We start from the raw sequence: 15,629 nt of genomic DNA on the forward strand, positions 1-15,629 counted from the left end.
AAATCCATTCTCCTGTTATGAGTTTGTCTCTTCCGCAACCGTATCCCTTGTCTTGTGCAGAGCATCCGTAAAGTCGAACTTGTTGTTTGTCCGAGATTGAAAGTTAAATGCCCTGAAGGTGATTGTTAACCTTTTAAGATGGAATGGTTTTCTGTCAGCCACTCGAGAAAATAGCGCACAAAATTCCGTGACTTGTTACATTTAACAGGACCGGTTTCCGTAGTTAGGTGTGTTATGGCAACTATAGTTCTCAAGTAAGATGAGGGAATTAGAGTCTTAGTTGTTGGTTAAATTGCGGAAAAACATTCCCCGGCAAATGTGTCTAATAAAGTACATTTGGTACGGCGACTACCAGTAAGCAAGAAGCATAACGGAAACTATCACCTTTTTAGGAAAATTGCCTGGCAGATCCACTGCTCGTTAAAATTCATCTGAGCAAGCAAGTGAAAAAAATCCCTGAAACCCGGTGTGTGGTGCTATACCTTTGTTAAGTTTTATCAACAAGCCGATCAGCACCGTCTTTGGCCAAGCTGTGTTTCACTGTTGACGGAGGCTAACGCGCTCAGCTCTTCAGAGGTTCGTGAAACGCGCACCGTTAACAACTCCTGAATCGGATGACGGCGCTAAACTGTGCTCCAGGGCTTTGCAAAATAGGAGTTTGACAATTTGGAGAATCTAATGTAAATGTTTGGTCGCGGAAAATTCACGATTCTGGTGACAAGATACACGCTTCTCCAAACATTATAGTTACTAGGATATTCAGTATGCATGCCCGTAGCCACAAGATACATCGTCAAAGAAAATGCTGGAATGATTGTTAAAAGTTACAAATGTGAATGCAGTGACAGTCAGGTTGACATTCGTTTGATCGAGAAGATTCCTTTTGTACTTTATCGGACTTTTGCTATCTGTTTGAAACTGTGGCTTCTACCATGGGTTTTTTTCAATCGTCACTAGGCCAACAAACAACGGTTGATAACTTTGAACCACTAGAAAACTGTTATTTCTAGTTTATTTTCAAGAAATCAAACCCTAATGAAGGATGAAAGGGAATGCATATTCCATCATGCGCTCGAGGATCAATCGTTCTGGTGTACGAATACTCTGCTCAAGGTGAAGGAGTTGGTAACTAATAGTCTAAAGAGAGACGACCACTCAAAGCGACGTTCATTAGGCTGTGAGAGTACCAGGAGCTGGCCAGGATACGTATAACACTAGGTTCCGTGTTAAAAAGCCGAACGATAACGATATTCCTAATGTTTAAAGACGTTTTACTAATAGATCACTGTTATATTTCCTGCCAGTTATTTGTACCGACTCTTATGGCTTGCACAACCAAAGCTTCTGCAATAAACTATCCGGATTACTGAGTGAGCTTAGTTTCTCGTGTATATATCTGGCACCATAATAAACAATACTAACAAACTCATGATTTCATCATTGCGCCCCATCCAAAAGTAATTTCTCTGGAGAGTTTTCTGCCTCAAGAAATACTATTCTGTTTATGTTTAGTCACTTAGTTCTTCGACAGAGTAATCGAATGCAATATTGGTGATGTGGACAGAGACATAATTTCAGAATGTAAGACGAAGGGTAATATATTATGAACTCTCTCCGGTGGTTCTGGCAATCTAGAGTTCCTGTGGGTTATTTGGATAAAACATATCCACAAAATGTTTATCAATCCCAGGAATTCAGCTTTCAGATCTTAGAAAAACGTATTCATACTTCCCACATAATCTATGGGGTTTCATTTTGGCTTCCTCTTCTCTGAGAATTGTTACAGCTTGCATCATTGTATTTATGTTTCGAAGTATGCTCAAGTAAAATGTTCGCAACTTTCCTATCATTTTATGGAATAAATCAGTAGTAACCTTTACAGTTGGAATGTTAGGGTTTCACTTCGTTTCAGCATCAGTGCGCGGTATTGAAAACAACTAATAGACATCAAATATTCGAATTCCGTTTGCTTGTGGTGGTCAGAAACTCTACTCTTTATATTAGCTTTCTCATGATCCATGCTTCTAATCATTATGTGGCAACGCATTATGGGAACAAGCGTAGGCTCGTTTCTCAAGAATTTACAAAATTCAATATCACTTGCAACTGTACTTGCTGCTCTACCGTGAGAAACTGTTTTTTCGACTTATCACATCAGCGATTTCTAAATTCTACCTTCATCTGAAAAAATGACAGACAATATTTTCCTGTGTACCGTCCTTATTTAACACGCGATGCACACGGGAATATGTGAAATAATTAGGTTTCCCCAACCGCATAACCTAAATGAAACTAGACAAGCAATACAGACGAGGGCATTCTTCATTGTGCAAGGCAAGCAACCTGGCAGTCCTGCATTGGACATCTTTCTGTTTGGTGAGAGCTAGGCTGGGTCTAACCTATTACCTTAATGCCTAAAAGCCCTTCTAAAGTGAAATCACATTACCTTTATTTGGGTCTTGTCTCTTTGGGACATGCCTTTGTACAGGCAGGCGAGACTGGCGGAAAATTACACCGGGTTGATGTCCTTGTTTTGCCAAATTTTAACTATTACAGTGTTTTATTTACTCTTAGTGGGCTGAAAAACTCAGCTGCCAATCATTCTATGAATGCAAATGTATCCAATTGAATACTGTGTATAATTTACTCATGAAATTCCAGAGATTGTAGGAATAGACAGAAATTGTATACGGTTTTCACGTGAAGCTACGTTGTTCCCCACTTTGAAATATGTCTAGGAATGTGTGGGCAATTTGATAAGATTTTAAATTTTCTAACTAACCACGATATATTGTGTCACTGTTGCCTTGATTGAAAAAAGAGAAACAGTTCTTCGTTATAGAGCTTGTGAATTTATCTTGTCTTATTTGAGTGCGATTATTTCCCCAGTTGTGTTGTGTTCATCTGTGAGTGAAAAGTTAATTCACCAATTTGTGGACTACAAAAAGATCGTAACATAAACCACATTCTCAGTTATTATTTCAGCTTTGTTGGTTGAAAGTGAATAAAAACTACGTACAACAAGCACACTGAAATGCAGGTCTTTTGGAAACAAGCGCAAAAGTACTGGGCAGGGTACAATTAGAAGCCCTTCTATAAGTTTCCTACTGTAGATGCGAATTTAGAACTAGCGTAACAGTGATATTACTGATCGGGAGGCACGCGAGTAGTATGTGTTGTTCGTAAAATTTCGTTTTGTGTCGATTGAAAAATGGAACTCTGTTGCGGAATTCGCGAGGCCACTTTGTAACATTTGCCTTTATTTGACCGACGAATGATTGAAGGCAATGAATCTCCAGGACGACTCGTTCGGGAGAAGATCTGTGTCCAGGTTTTGTAACTAAGATGCGGATTAGAGTTTTACTTCCTTGTTCAATTGTCTGTAACCGGTCAGTTGGCACTTCCGAATAAATAACTCGGCAGCGCAGGCCTTCTTCCTTTCACTAGTATTGCGAACATTTTCCTAAGCACTGTTCGGTATGATCATTGCATCCTCCAACGAGAATGGGTATTTTAACGTCTGGTCCTATTCGCCATTTGTGCCATGCAAGACAGGAACGCCAACAACAGGCTGAGCCGATTACGTGAAAATTCAATATTTCATTTGAATTTACTTGAGATGATTCGTTCGTTTTGTAACATTTGTCGGACGAGAAAAAAACTATTTTCCGCGCCAATCTAATCACCAAAATCAGAAGATGACACACACAGGTCAACATCAGACCCGAAGCATGTGAATCCAAAACATACGGAAATCAAGCTAGCATGAATTCATAATGCATACGTGGCTTAGATAATTTATAGCACGAGGTCTTCATTAACCCATTAGTAAGCTAACTGACTGATCTGAGGACATGCACCTTCTGAGAGCTCTGCAGATTACTTTTTTATATACCTGCAAACGGTCTTTTCAATTGTCTATTCGCAATGCTGGTTTTTTGACTGAGCATCACTGAACTAGCTGTTTTCAGTCTATTGTACGAGTTTTTGTGACAAATCTTAAGCCGTTTATCACCCTTATATTTGATCACTGATGTCATCGCTGATTTATGTTAGTGTTGGTAGTGTGAACAGTAAAACGCTTGCGTAAAAGCTGTAAATACCCGACATATGTGGGTCACTTCGAAGTGTGCGAAGAACAATCTCTTGGTTCGCATTTGATTGTGCACTACCTAGGGATAATAAGACGCAGGAAAGACTTCAGTCCGGTCAGCATTGTTTCTTCTATCCAGTTGATCTTCCTAGTATAAACACCATGCTGGTTCATTCAATGTATTCAGTTTACAACGTAGAGCTGATGACATCATGATGTGACAGTGTGATCAAAATTGGTCTGGATAGCAGCAACGGCAGACGCAATAGCAGACGGTTCAGCCACTCATCCATGAACACCAGTGAAATGAAAATAATAAACCCAGGTGACGAAATCCATATTCTTTGAGAGTTATAGGAGTACAGCAAGTAACGACACCAACTTCTGGGTATTCCTTGCTTCACAGAATACAGCACACACTCGTTGTCAAAAGTATAAGCCCGTGCAATTTCCGGTCGGACATTTGTCCTAAGTCTCATCGATTGATAACATCCAAAATAAACAGCGGCTCATAAGGTCACCAGTATCAGCCAAAAACACAGCTTACGATGAGCAGTATGACTTTGTATGCACTTTGACCGTCAGGGGAGCACCAGGGGACCACCTCAGAGCACTCAAAAAATTGTGTCTTGATATTTGGCGAACAACCTTTACCCTCAAACGAAAGATTCAGGTAGCGAAGAAAATTGCAAGTACGAATACCGAATTGCACTGGTTACATAGTGTATGAAGACATATAATTGACCAGTTTTATCGCAGTTTTCAGAAACCGAATGAAATAAGGCGGGCCAATTTTACACTTACAAACAGATTTAAAAGCTTTCAAATCATTTTGATGATTTCGCGACACAGGAAAAATAGGCTATTAGGCATACTCTCATATAGACTCACAGAGTAAATTAGAGGAACAAGGTGTATAGACCTCGATCGAACTGATCAAAAAACCTCCTCCAAAGCATATTTAGTCTGAAGAGAGCTCTATTTGTGCGGTTTATTCGCGCACATTTGCACTGTAATTTGCTGATTTTCGTGCCTCAGCTGGTCCGATTTTCACGGATATCCGCTCGACGCTTACAAAAATGTGTTCAACTGAATCTATTACTTTTACGGCTATGAGGAAATTAGGGATCATAGGATTTTACTCAATGTGAATAAAGCTCGGGAGGACTTTTCATTTCACCGGCAGGCCTTGAATAGAGGACCCTACGGAGTGGATTATGTTAAGATTATGATCGTGATGCTGGATGCCTTAACTATGCCGAACACAAAAGATGTCGGTACCCATATCAAACACTGGGTTATAACCCAAGATAGGCGTGTCAAGGATGCTCATTAGATGCGTATTTCTTGGCAAACTTTTGAAACAAAACGTGGGCTTCCCTAACGTAGACAATCAACAAACTACCACAGGCTCTGTATAGAGAGGTTTGTCGATTGTATTGTGCCGTTTTTTCATTGTAACATTATTTGTATTCTGAAAAAGCAAAGATACTAAAATGCATTTGTAGAATTTGACTTGTGAAGCAACGCCAGCATTCATCTTACGCACAGTTTTGTTTGCAATACGCTCGTGCTATTTACTGAAATTATGAAAACGAACACCCCGATAGGCTTTAGCCTGGTTGCTTAGTGATTTCTAACTTTCGATAACGAATTGCTGGGCCCGATAATTTTTTACACACAAACTTACCGGAAAAAAACGGTGTGGGAGCAGGCGTCTCGTCTTGGAAAGCATATGGGTTGCAAAACAAAGTAGAGTTATCAAAACGACCTATTTAGAAAACAACTTTCACATACGCGCAGCGTTATTTTATCCTCTTAGCAGGTGTTTTATGTGTCCACCGGACTGCACCACGGCGGGTAATGAGATTATGTGCCCTCTCGCAAGTGGCAGGGTTTTCTTTGGTTGCCTAAGTCACGACGTTGCCAATAAAGCAAACTTTATTGAATAGCTCTATAAATAGACTTACTGTGTGGCCAGTAAGTGGAATTCATACGTTTTGTTATACGTAGAAAAAAGCGTTCTCGTTATTTCAATCTTAAGTCCACGAACGCAGCTGACGTGCGCATCCCGGAAGTTGAGTGATTGACGTTTTGTTTACACTACTCAAAGGATTCAACACAGTAGGTATTGCACACCTTCTGCAGTGAATCTAAAATTAACTTGGGGAAGACAATTTTAAAACTATGAAAATCAAATTAACTAACATCCCCAACAGGGTTCTGCCGCTCTTGAATACACTTTAGTACGGCGGATGTCAAAATTCATAATTTAAGAAAGTCCTGAAGAACATATTTGACGCCAGAAGTATTTTTTACTGGATTCATATCACCAAGAACACAGGCAAAATTACGAAGGATTTGTTGTTTCAGTACAGGCCACCAAACCGTAAGAACACGTGGATGAGTTAGAATAAATTTAGATGAATCTCCAAACTTTATACTCCATAGCGCACTCCAAAAGCCAGCTGCAGCAAGATGTGAGTAACAGTGCAGTTACGGAAATTCTACCTCATAGTTTTAGCACGGGCAATTATAGTTGTGAATTTGCGGTGAAAGCAGTCCTTTTGAGGTTATGCACACTATAAACACTTGTTATGCTGTTTTTACCGGTCCTCAAAAATCCTATTCGGTCTACAGTATGGACGGACTTCAAAAACAGTCTTTCGCTCAACGAAACCCTTTGTTCTGGGGACTGAACATATCTACGGAAAGTGTAAATCTTCTTCCCCAGGGTGCGATTTCGAAATAAACAATATTTCTTTTAGACAGCAGTTCCACAATGAAGATTTTCTGGATTCCATTTTTTCTAAAAAGTTTCGAGTATGCTAATAAAACATCAGCCCAAAGGCACTTTATTAGATTGAATGCATGTAACTTGCATTCTCTCACTGCCTGGCATCATAACATTGAGTCAGCACTATCTACCAGTTGTTTGTTTTGACCCACAGGTAAAGGTCTTGAACTTTTATGAAGTAAATTATCCAGTGTTGTCTGGCGCCAACATGATAAATCAGAGTGTTTGCTACCCCTTTCAGATACACATATTCAAACCTGAATAATACGTCAGGTCAATTAATATTCATAATGGCCAGATGTTGTCATAGAACAACTTACAGACCTTTTGGGCGTGATAATAGACTCGCACCTGATCGTAAATGAAAACTGAAGCTGCTGGAGTGATATTTACTTCTGTCACAGCTACCTTTGTTGAGGATTCGCTTTTGATGGCCTATTCAGGAAATTTTGATGGAAATCAAACTCCAATATTGGAATACAATAAGCACTGAATGCCGTTGACTGTACGTATCATTCTGGTGTTCGATAGCCCTGGAGTGGTAAAGGATATATTCTGCTTGATACATGATAGACACCTCGACAGAGCAAGCAGCAGATAGAAAGATGCTACATCCAAAAAGATTTATGCCTCTACCCTAATGGCCAGATTATGGAAAAACATTCGCTTTGTGGAAACCATCAGCATATCTTAATGCAGTATATGAAATGCTAATGTTTGCGCACTGCTGCTCCACCAATTTCGTGGAGTCCAGCTTCAGACTGGAGATATCAACGACATTTGTTTTCCAGGAACTGAGCTTGTCAATCTGTTATTGCTAATATCAGACCACCAAGCACTGAATGAGATGACAGATGCTTCTTCTGGTTCGTTGATGCCTGATGGATGGTTTTTAGAATGACGCTCAATATTTTCCTGCATTTGCATGGTATTCGTTTAAGTAATCACCGGAGTAAACAACTATATGCAAATGAGTGTTAGTCGTATACTCGCTTAGCAAGAATAAATACAAATGTAACACTATGAACTGTAATGTCAATCTTGCCCACCAAGTCTTGTGAACAATTATGTGTATTGCGCAATCAAATAGACGGTGTCTACCAAGCAATCCGCGCACGATTGACCATTTGTTTAATGCCAGACAGGGCTGGCTATTTTCAGAAGCATTGAAGACATTAATATATATTCTTGGGAGGTAGAAATCATACGATTTTGCCTGTGTTTACCAATAAATCTATTGAAAATGACAAACGTTTAATTTGAAAGTTGGCCTACACCTTCTTGCTGGGTAAAATAAAGGTACTTTGTCACAAATAGTGTAGTGGATAAGCTATAGGACGTCACTCTTTTGAAAGTCGAGCCAAGCAGCAACCTTCTGATGTCAGTTTATGATTTTACTTTTATTGCATTTTCAAACACAATTAATTTTAATCTGGGGCGGAAATCTCATGGAAGTATGACATAATGAACAATGCGCCACACCCCTGAAATACCGTTGCTGTAGTCTTTTGGATGCTCGTTCATAGAAGGATGTAGTGTCGTCTCCTGAAAGTCACTTGAAGAATTGCATTTTTGATGCACATTAAAACTGGGAGCCCATTTATTAGTCTAACAGAAAATTAATGTTTAACATTTAAACTCAATGAAAGTAAGTTAAAGTTAACCGTTTGTTAAAACCTGTCCGCGTTAATTTGTCCATTCGTCTATCGGCGCTGGGATACAGCTCAGTGCATATTTTCAAATACTCATGTGGTTGATGGCGAAACGTCACCCGCGTGACGAATCGTTATTTTATAAACCACATTTGTTTTGCTTATAACACAAATGACAAACATTTGCACTCAATCAGTTAATTTAGACTACATGCATCCATCTTGACAAACAGGTTCAGCATTAGTTACCACGTAAAAATCCTGTTCTCTCCGGTCACTTTCTGTACTTGTATTGCCCTTCGTCTGAAAATGATCAGGTTTGACACTCAACACGGCTTCAGAAAAAGCTCATCCCTGCCGAAATTAGGCCTCCAAATCATACGTCAATTTTCCTTTAGAGACAAAACCAAATTTCTCGCTTTGCGACGTCAACCGTCGAGCATTCAGTAGTTTGCTCAACGCTCATAAACGTTTGAAGTCTGGAATTTATTCAGTGACCCAAGCCGAAATTCCACTGGACTTTACAGTATTTTGGGAATAATTTCGTAATGTACTTATGATGTGCGAATTTGTTTGAACGTCACACCTGAATTCGCACTGCCGTGTTGTCAACAGTTCCACTCGTATACCGACACACTGATTCTGGTGAGTCTATAACAAATACTCGAGGAAATACCCCTTGGTCATCCTTTTAATATAGCTTATCATGACGGAAATTTTCGGATATGCCTAAATGCTATCTCCGGACATCCTAAATGAATTGTCAACATGTTATCATGAAGTACCATACGTTCATCTTTGAGTGTTTGCCTTGTTTTCTATTGAAGATGCTGTATATCTACCTGACATCTACGATTGAACAAACTTCATTGGAGAAACAATCGTCTGAAAAGTTGTCACTTGAGGAGTTAGTCAAAGCGTTGTCATTTGATCTGAGTTTGCTTTAGTGGCAGCATATCCTGTCTAGTTGTCAACGAGACACTACTATCAGTTGCTCTTTTCTGAACCGTTTACTTGTTAACTACTAGACGTCAAATTGCGATTTCAAATCCATCTTGAGTTTATTGAGATGTTCACTGTTGACAATTCTCAGTAAGCATGAAAAGACTTGTAGTGTTTCCCAGCTTTTCGGCCTGGAGTGACTATAAGTGCAGGGGGAATCCCACATGTAATCAAGCGATATCCAGTGAAATTCAAGCTTAAATTGTGCCACTTACCTCGCGACTGGCTGTGAAACGTCCCACAGAAATATGAAAATTATTAGGTACTTTATGCGGCATTGAATGTTCAGTCCCACCGCCCAGGCACAATTACGTTCGCGGGTTCAGTGGTATTCAGCATTCCTTATTTTAGTTGTATCGTGTTTACCTCAAAACACGGAGCTGCGAACCATACACCCTAGGGACGAGCTTACCGGCGGCAAAACTCAGGTTTGTTGCGAGGAAAGCCTCGGAAGCTCACAAATTGCTTTACTTATGATGCACGAACAAATCTTGTGTTTAGGTGAATTTGGGGCCATCTTACAAACCAAGGACTAAGCGCCCCGACATTCAGCATCCCCTACACTCAGGCTAAATGGCATGCTAGTGAACGCCATTACCGAACTCCCAAAAACTGAATATGCATTGAAATTTTCAAAATGTTCATGTGACCAGTTAGGAAACATCATGTATCTATGCCACGTTCTCTGTTTGCATTACACTGACCGACTTTTTTAGATGCCCCTAATAAAATAGCTAACAATATTTTTCTCACTGGTAGTTATTGCATAAGAGAACATCACCAGAGCCCAATTGATCGTACCAGAAACACACGTGAGTTATATAGCAGAGCAAATCGCTGGTTTAACTGCAAAAGCAGGATACATTGAGAATTAGCCTTACTGTCGCAAAATGAGTGATCTTGCTGGATTCTGTTATTCGGGATATGAATATCTTTTGGATACCAAAGTCAATTCAAGAGAATTTTAATGGCTACCAAGATTTCATGTGCATTATTGTATATTAATGTACTTACAGAACAAATAGAAGCCTTTTTCTGTAGCAGAGCCATAATTCCTCCAGCAGCTTATTTTTCGAAGATTGTAGTGTATTTGTGAATGGGCTCCAAATGCGCCTGATAGAAGAAATTGCCTACAGGACTGCGTATTCCTACACAGTGCATATGCTTTCTTCATTCTAGCTGGGTCTTATTCATTGGATGGAAATCCTACGAAAACTGGGTGGCAGATCAGCTTAGTCACGTTGACTCCACCATACATGCTTGGTCTGGGCGCAACTCTTAACGAACGTTACTTCGTTTACACCATATGAGAACTCAGGCGACGTCTTTTCAGTCAATTAGTACTGAAAATCAAAAGTTTGTATCATTGTAGCCTCGTGACCTTTTATTCAATGTTGTCACGGTTAGCCTAATCGATCCTCATGCTCGCAGCTTGGTCCTGCTCATTTTATGGAAGATCAACAGTCATCGTACCGTTTCACGAACTTGAACAATTCCTGTTATTTATGAAGTATGCTCTGTAGAGGATCACAATTCTCTATCAGTCAATATTTTGTGGGTAGTTTTAGTGTGAACGATATTCTTTCTTCTTTATCTCATGACCGCTCGCCGATAGCAGTGTAAGGATAAACTGTGACAAACAAAACATTCTGGACTGCGGCGATCCTCCAGTAAGAGCAAACAAACCAGTGTCACACCATCCAATTTGGTGTGACGTTCGACACGAAGCTTGCCTTTGAAACAACATCCTGGTAATTTATTCTGCCTGCCCAGTTGTCCCTTGGTCTTATCTAATTCCTGACACGTTTCGGGTGATTAACTATCCAGGTGTAAATAGATAAACAAAATGTTATTTGAATAGGGATTTTCCCCCTTTGTCCACGCCAAGAGGATAAATTCTTCCATACAAGAATTACCTAGCATTATGCTATCCAAAGCAAAACAGGTGCAGCTTCTTCATATATGACGCAAACCCAATGGGTGGTGATTATGAAGACCTGTTCATGCATGAACCATGAAAATTTTGCGGCAAACAGGACCAGTTTGACATTTGCACTGATGTACTTTTTGTTATTAATATGTTTAATTTTTTCACTGCAGAAATATTTAAAGAACCTAATTTTAATTAAGGTCGTTATTCGACCTGTGCTAATAGAACTTAAACATTTGGTATACCGTAGGCTGTAGCGTGATTTCTTCAGAAAAGTGACCCCAAACTATCTGATTATTATTCAATCATTATTATAATGCATACTATCGCCCTAGAAAGACGAGTTCTGATAGTCTCAAGGTGTATAGACCCTACAGTTTTAATGTATTCAGTGAATTTCACTTGTAGATGTAGTTTGACGGACCGTCTAAATTTGTTACTTCTACGAGGTGATATCCCTTGCTGCAGTTGTCTGTTAAGATGTTCCTCAGGAGATCTAACGACTGTCGGTTTTTATGCTGGTTTGATTCACGCACCTGCCACGCAACTATTATTACTACGCTGTTGTGAAACCGGAATTAATCGAATGCCACCTCACAGAAATTCTGCACTAACCCGTGTGCTGGTAGATTTATCTAACGCACACGCCATACCGTCTTCTTGAGATGGGCGACTGAACTGATCTGATTCTACCTATACACCGTCAACGTGTCTGCATCGTGTGTGTACCACACATATACACTACCAAACTGTTTTGAAATTTCCAGTTAGTTTTATCGGACTCTGCACACCAATGGGCCATCATATGTGGTCGTAAAGTCTGGTCATCTGTGCTTGCACTCAGTTTGGTTTACCAAGCTATCTCTTGTTTACCCATCGCCAAACCTCCAACCGTATCACAGACAGTGGAAGTGGACTGTTGGTCATCACGTTAAGTTTCTAGGTTTATGTCCCAAAGATTTCAGTCCAACTGTATCTTATCTGATTGGCAACCACTTCCAAATCCAATGTAATCATTTAAAAGTGTGTGCTTCCTGTGCAGCGATGACAGCGCACGGTAAGCACAAGATGTAAAATATTCGCCAGCATAGTTTGTAACTGCAACTTTTGCTTCCTATTTATCCAGCCTACTATGATAATCAGTTTAATGTTACGGTAAAACCACTGTACCTTCGGACATTATACTAGATACAGTGGAGCTAGAATCTGTGCACGCCTTGTACCAGAATAAAATGGCTCAGATCTTGAATCTTCGACCTACCGGTGACCTCTGTGACCCTCTAAATTTCGCAAAGATTTCGTTCAAATAATATTTTCATAACATAACACCGTTAGCTGGCATGTGTGAATCACTGTCTTCTTTGCTCAACTTTCCCTGTGAATCCATGAAATCAACGCAAGAAATGATATGAACCATATATTTTCGCAGGTATCATGTATAACCAAATAATGTACAAACTTTTCGATCAAACCACCCTTTACTTATCGTCACCAATAATTCTGATAGCAAACATTTCGTCCGCGTCCTTCTTTGGAGTAATCTGGTAGAAAGCGAAGGTTGTTTGCATTGTGACAATTTTCTTGCCAGCAAGTTAGATAAATAAAACCTATCGCAAACTCACTCGCTCCCATTTTCGCCAAAACAGGCATTATCCATGTGCATTGTCATGTTATTGGTGTGTGGTGGTGTTACATCCTACAATACAGAGTACATTTACAGGAAGTATTTACCTAAAACATTCAGCAATCCTAGGCCAAGATTCAATTCCATCAGCTATCACTAATTTGGTTGGAATAATCCCATTTATCTCTATAAATGTTAAGTAACTTCTATAGTTTCGCTGTGACAAAATGAAAGCGTGGCCTTTTTGGTTGAGCCTGAGAGCATTTGCTTCCACTTTTGCTGCACCTATGGATGTCATAACACTTTCTCTACCTAAAGCTACCACCTTGACGTGGTGGTCGGGCTTCAGTGCTGCAATGATCCCGCGGGCTACACTGGCTGGAACTTCGTTCCACAAGGTGCAACCATGCCAGAAATGCCAAAGGGGAGCAGCCAGACCAAGAACAGCGAGACCCCGTACTACGGGTAATCGTGCTACGAGGCGGTCTGGGGGTAAAGTCGTACTGTCCTCTGCGACAGGAGTGTGAAGGCAGTAAGGTGTTTCCCCCAGGCGACCAACATGTCCATATTTACGGAAGCAGCGATGCTGCCTTCCCCCAAGGAACGACGGGTTACAAAATTTCGGGCCCAAATCCGCACACTGCGATCGCCCAACGGTTGACCCTGACCGCCAGCGCATTATCCAATACGGTCAAAATACTTTTTAAACCAAAGAGCCCGGTGCTGCTCAGAAGGCACCTGCTGTGCGCAGCCGCATCAGGAATGAGACAGTAATGTCTTATTCCCTGCGCCCTCGGGTTAGGCCAACCCCCTGCAGCCGAGCAGGTAAGACTGTCGAGTCGTCGGTTCCGGGTATGGTGCCTAAAGAAAACCCTACATTTTCCCACTGCCTCGTGGGTCAGACTTTTGAGTTAGAGGCTAGGGTTAAGGTCCCTGAACAAGACCCCACAATCTCACACTGCCTCGTGGTCAGGCTTTTGAGTCAGAGGCTAGGGTCAGGGTTCCCGAACAAAACCTACGTCATCCCACCGCCTTGCGGGTCAGACTTTTAAGACAAAGGCTCGAGGTGGGATACCTCAACCAAACCCCCTTCCTCGGACTGGGCAACCGGGAAGTATCATTTGCCCGCACAGTTCGGCGTCCACCGATGTCCCTCTCCAACCCCTTCCCACTGCACAAGCAAACGTCGCTGGGCCATTTGACTGTCAGTCATCTGACCCAAGGGCCTTATGCTCCTCGCCACCTACAAAAAATAAACAAAATAACGCCATTCTAAATCCACGAGATCCTTTCTATATAGGAGCTTTTACCCTCTGTACCCCATGTCAAATTAGCAAGCAAGCAATGCCTGCTGAAACCTCGTACTCCCTTAAAATCGATGTATGCTATGTCTCCGAAACACGCATACAAGACCCGAGTGTGGTTCTGCATCTCAGAACACCAAAGATGAACTCAGCTCTTTCACACTATTCCCTCCGTGTGTCCAGTGACCCAGAAGCGATGACTCGTGGAATATATGGCGTGGGAGTTGCACTCAGCCCCAGAGCTGAACGCGCTTTGCTGAACAGTCGTCTCTGCGCCGTCCGGTTATCCAGTTCAATCAAGCTCAATGCCTCGCGGCATAAACAGCGGTGCCTGTGTGTCGTGTCGGCTTATGCCCCAACGGACTGCAGTTCTGATGCGGAGAAGGATAATCTCTATCGATAGCAATCCGGGTTCATTTGTGAGGCAAAAAGCGCTGACGTTGTGATCATTGCAGGCGATTTGAATGCCCAAGTAGGTCGTCTGTGCTCCTCGGAATCACATTTGGGTGGTCGAATCGGTGTCGATGCTTGCCGCACAGACAACGGAGATCGACTCGTTCAGTTGTGTGCTGATCACGAACTGTTTCTGGCAAGTACAAACTTTCAACATAAACGTTCGCACCGCGTAACCTGGCGGCCGCCAACTACAAATCAACCGTGGACCCAGTTGGACCACGTGGCCATCAGTCACCGGTGGAGAGCCACAATTCAAGACTGCCGTTCCTTCTGGGGCACACCACTTGATTCCGATCACGCCATGGTGCGCGCACGCCTGACAGTTCGTTTCCCTTCAGGCCCTCGCAAGTCGGCAAGAAACGTGCCAATCCACTATCTTTGAAGAACTGCCATAGCTCAGCAGTATCGATCTGAGCTAGCCCAACAACTCTCCACAGTAAAACAATACTGTGGTGGCAGTGAACATGTGGATGAAGCGTGGCAAAATGTGAAAGGAGCTATACTAGCGGCGTTCAGTGCCGCCTGCCCGACTTCTCCAATTCGACCACAAGACCACTGGATGTCGTCGAGGTCGTTATCCATGATTGGTGCCAGGAAAGCCATACCAGCAGGCAACGAGTACGACGGCGCACGCAAATCCCTCAAACGCCAAATAGTGAAGAGTCTAAGGAAGGACCGAGAGGTCTGGTGGCAATCGCAAGCTCGGAGATGGAGAAGGCTTCTACTACAGGAAACAGCTGTGCCCTTTATCAACTGATACGATCGACTGGC

Source organism: Opisthorchis viverrini, assembly GCF_000715545.1.
Source record: "Opisthorchis viverrini unplaced genomic scaffold opera_v5_67, whole genome shotgun sequence".
Lineage (NCBI taxonomy): Eukaryota > Metazoa > Platyhelminthes > Trematoda > Opisthorchiida > Opisthorchiidae > Opisthorchis > Opisthorchis viverrini.